The sequence below is a fragment of the Rhagoletis zephyria genome, unplaced genomic scaffold, assembly GCF_001687245.7.
Source record: "Rhagoletis zephyria isolate East Lansing unplaced genomic scaffold, Rhagoletis_zephyria_1.1 Rzeph_scaffold_00164, whole genome shotgun sequence".
NCBI classification, from domain to species: Eukaryota; Metazoa; Arthropoda; class Insecta; order Diptera; family Tephritidae; genus Rhagoletis; species Rhagoletis zephyria.
In genome coordinates, this window is record NW_016157248.1 from 57,287 (window position 1) to 62,321 (window position 5,035).

The window sequence follows — 5,035 nt, forward strand, 5'->3', positions numbered from 1 at the left end:
GTTATCGGACGTTTCGTCGTGGAGGCTGAATTTTCCGACAGTGGCGCCAAAGATCCCTTCCTTGCCCACCTTGGCATTAAAATCGCCAAGCACGATTTTGACATCGTGTCGGGGGCACTTAAATTGCTTTCGTGAAATTGGCTGTAAAAATTTGTTTCTTATCGTTAACCCGCCTTAACTTGGAAGGTTTAGAAAAAACCATTGTCGAATAATTTCCCATCATTGACTCTGAGGATGGCTTCAGCTGGATAACAAACCCGTTTTCATGTGGCCCGAAAAGTAAACCTACTGAGATGACCAATTAAGCGTTTGAAAACAGCACTTTGAAGACAGCACTTTGATTATTAAACACTACGAAGGGAGCCAAGAGAGTTCTGGATGCAAGTGTATGTAGAAAACACTGCTGTTGGCAAAATTGCATTAAAAATACTAGTGACTTTTAGGCCCTTATTATGAGTTACATTCGATTTTCGATCTTCGCTGGTTTACGAAGATCGAACATCGAAAGTGAAATTATGAGCTGCGCAACCGTGTCGAAATTTTCGTTGAGTATCGAGTTTTCTGTCGAACAGAATTTTGCTTTCGATGGTGTAGCGAAGTGTTAGAAAATTGTGAAAAATGTATGATTTGCATTTGTTTTTTTACTTTAAGGCGGCTAGAAACTAATTTTAAACAATTTTTATTAATTTCATGCAGTTCTAACGTCGTGAATATTAAACACTGCTCGAAAGGCTGGTGAAAGAAAAGGGGGGGTGAAATAACAAAACGGCAATAACGCAAATTTGTGTTATTTCCCAATTGAATGTGAAATAACACAAATTTGCTTTATTTCATTTCTCGTTGAGCTATAACACCAACTTTTATACTTAACAATTTGAGTAATAAAGCAAAATAGTCACCCAGTTACATTTGACAAAAAATAGTACATGAACAAGTTAAATGGACGGATTTGTAAGTACACAATTTTGAAAGTGCCCGGCGTCGCGGCGGTCCGCGTTCGCGTCCCCCGCCCCTCCCCTCCTTTCGCAATTATGTACTGGTGGCATTATAACCGTTTAGAAAAAGGAAAAATTATAAAATAACACTAATTCACTTCTGAAACTGCTTTTTAATGTCGTCCAAGCAATGGGAATTATTGCGTATGGTGTTATTGCATGCATCTCACCCATAGTGGAATTTACCTCGTGCCACTGCTTTATTTGAAAATTTGCCTATAAAATGTGAATATAAGGCAGTCGAATGTCAGAAAATAAAGCGAGAAAGCCGTTTTATTACTTCATCTGTTTATTGCGACATGGTTCCATGCAAACATTTGAAGGTTTTCCAGCAATGTTTTAACATATATTAAAAAGCATGCAGGTAGACATAGTGCAGCGAATTAAAATTCAGCGGCTCCGCTGGCTTGGCCATGTCGTTCGGATGGACAGAAACGCTCCTGCTCTGAAAATATTCAACGCGGGCCGCGATGCTGGTAACAGAGGAAGAGGAAGGCCTCCTCTGCGTTGGAAAGACCAGGTGGAGAAGGACTTGGCTTCACTTGGCATTTTCAATTGGCGTCAGTTAGCACAGAAGAGAAATGACTGGCGTGCTGTTTTGGACTCGGCCAAAATCGCTTAGGCGGTTACAGCGCCAAATAAGAAGAAGAAGAATTTAAGTGATACAAATTTAGTCGGAGTCGGCGTAAAACTGTAGGACCCTCCGCTTTGTGTGACAACATCAAGGCGCACGCCACAAATCGGTGGAGAAGCTCGGCCAAACACTAACATATGTGTAAGCGCCAATCTATTATTATTATTATCATTGTTATTATTAATTTAAGTGATAAATGATTTTAATTTTTTGAATTCTATATGGAAATTGCTAGTGAAACCGGCTGTTATCAATTTTCTTAGCGTTAACTTCGAAGTTACACACGTTTTTCTGATTACTTTGTTTATTTATGGGGTTTTCATGCAAATTGCTAGAAATTCTAAAAAATACAAGCCACCAATAAAAAAATCTCAACGTACTAGAAAAACCAAGAGATGTATTTTAATTTCGCAGGCCTCTGTTATCTTCGCAGCGTCATCCAATACGGGTTTTAAATCTAGTGGCGACATCTTCCTAGTCGCCAGGGAATACCGAAGGATCATACAGTGACTTCTCGTGGCGTTTTCTGCCTCTTGCTTCATCCTAGACATCGCTCCTTTCGTTTTTCCAACCACCGCAAATATCCGCACACTTGCTCCATTTCAAACCATTTTTCTGTACAAATTTGTCGATAGTTTTAAAAATTTCGTCGCTAGTGGCGTAAGTCTGAAGTACAGTGAAACCCGCTTAATAACCGCCCCCCGCTAAGTACGAATTTTTTAATGTATTCTGAAGAAAATCCCTCTCTTAAGTACCTCCCCGCTTATGTACCCAACCCGCCTTAGTACCTCAATTTTACTTATAATTTTCCCCTTTTTAGTGCTCTTTTAAAATTCCTTAAAATATTTATGTATTTTGATATTCAGTAGCAGCGCCACACATCTTCGGTAAAAAAATTCTAAAAAATCAACGGTACTTTTAGCCACTTGAAACTTGCACATTATTACACTAAAATTGAATGGGCTAAAAAACTGTATACTCAAAAAACACTTCTGAGAAAAATTTTGATATTATGATTATTTTTTTTAAGTGTTCTACAAAATCTTAAGCTTAGGTTTATATGGTATTGGCTAGGGAATGAACTGCATTTTAATTGATTGAAAAATCTTAAAAATTAATAAATAAACATAAGTGGCAAACAATATTAATTTGGTACAAAATGATATGTCCAACTTTGACTTTTTAAACAATTTAATTCTTGTAACATTGCATATTTTTTTAAATAAAGTTTTTCTTTACATGTTTATGTATTTACATAATGCTACGATTTTAGTTTTAAACTATGTATACTTCATTAGATGTTGTTATTCCAGTATTTATGTAAGTTAAAAAGAAGATGTAACTACGTCAGTAATTATGTCTACTTAAGTACCCGCATCGAGGTACTTAAGCGCGCTTTTAAGTACCCAACCCGCCTAAGTACCTTAAAAAGCTGACATTTTTCGTGAGGTACTTAAGCGCGCTTTTAAGTACCCAACCCGCCTAAGTACCTTAAAAAGCTGACATTTTTCGTGAGGTACTTAAGCGCGCTTTTAAGTACCCAACCCGCCTAAGTACCTTAAAAAGCTGACATTTTTCGTGAGGTACTTAAGCGGGATTTACTGTACTTCGTTCTTCTTCGATTTGCATTGCGAATGGGTACCTCACTAACAGAGAACGTATATTTATGGACCAAGAACGAATCAGCGTGGAAACTGTCAAATACCAACAAAACTGGCGAAGCGCATTTTAAGAGCGGCAAGCCAGAGACAATCGAATTTTAACAGAGCCCAGCCAGAGGCAAAATAAATTTAACAGAAATTGTCTCATCAAAGCAAATGCATATTTTTCTTGTTAGACATGAAATGCTGATGGCTTTTTACGTTTTAACAACGCTTTTATTGTTCTTTAAATTAGTTAATTATTTAAAATAAATGCATGCATAGGTCGAAATATGTAATATGTACATATTGTGTACATGCATATGTATGCGAGAGATACAATTTTGTGAATCTAAAATGTGAAAGTTATGCAAACATGTAGTATGCAATTGGCAAATTCGTTGGTGATTTGCCGTCGGCATTTGGGTTGAAAAAATCGACTTTTACTTTTTTACCGATTCTTATGGTAGATGCTACGCTATTTTCAATGCAACAAACCACAGTTTTCTAGCTGCCTTAGTTTTTCCCCAAATTCACTTTGAAGACCGACACATTGACCAAAAAACGCAAATGCGTACTGTTTGGTGATTTGATGTCGGCATTAAAAGCGAAGAAAATCGGTTTTTATATTTTTAACGATTCTAATGTAGTTAATAGGTACGCTATTTTCAATGCAACAAACTGCAGTTTTCTAGTTGCGTTAGTTTTCTCACAAATCTACTTCAAAGATGGATACATTGACAAAAAACGTACAAATGCATTGATTGCACTGCACGTGTTAATTTCAAAGTTGTTTTTGTCGAAAATTTATTTATATTGAGAAAAACTGTGCATTATCATATTTCACTGCTATACTCGTATTATATGTAATTAATGGGGCATATGCATCGTTAAAATAAAGCCGACACTAAAGTTAGTTACAGCTTTTTCACATCACTTTCAGTGGATTAGGCATCTGTGAAAAAAAGATGCAACTAACTTTCTTCTTATTTGCGACTGAGAAACTTTAACTTAGAGTCGACTTTATTTGGTCTACGAATATGCCCCAATAGTTTTGGAGTCAAATGAAAGTGCATTTCCACATGCATACGTATGTACATACGTACTCCATTAGCTGATGACGTTTTTACATGCATACATATATATGTATGTATGTGCATATTACTGCCAAAAGGCACCCTGAAATTGTGCATATGGAAACTGTGCATAAGAAATAATGCATATGAAAAAAACCGAAATAAAGCATACGAAAAAACCGAAATAATGCATATATGCACAGTTTCGGTTGAAAACCGCAATAATGCATATTAGAAAAACCGAAATTATGCATATGCACTCTTTCGTTTGAAAACCGAAATAATGCATATGAGCACAGATTCGGTTGAAAACCGAAATAATGCATATGAAAAACCCGAAGTAATGCATACATGCACACTTTCGTTTGAAAACCGAAATAACGCATATGAGAAAAACGAAGTAATGCATACATGCACAGTTTCGGTTCAAAACCGAAATAATGCATATGACAAAAACCGAAGTAATGCATACATGCACAGTTTCGACTCAAAACCGAAGTAATGCATATGAAAAAAACCGAAATAGTGCATACATGAAAACGAACTTCTTTCTGAGTAGGCGGCCTGCGGCCGCGCTTAGGGATTATAACCCTACTAAGTAGAATCTCCTTTCTGTTTGCCGGAAAAGGGGGCCGGAAGTATTTTTGCGCAGAACTTCTTTCTGCGTAGGCGGCCTTCGGCCGCGCTTAG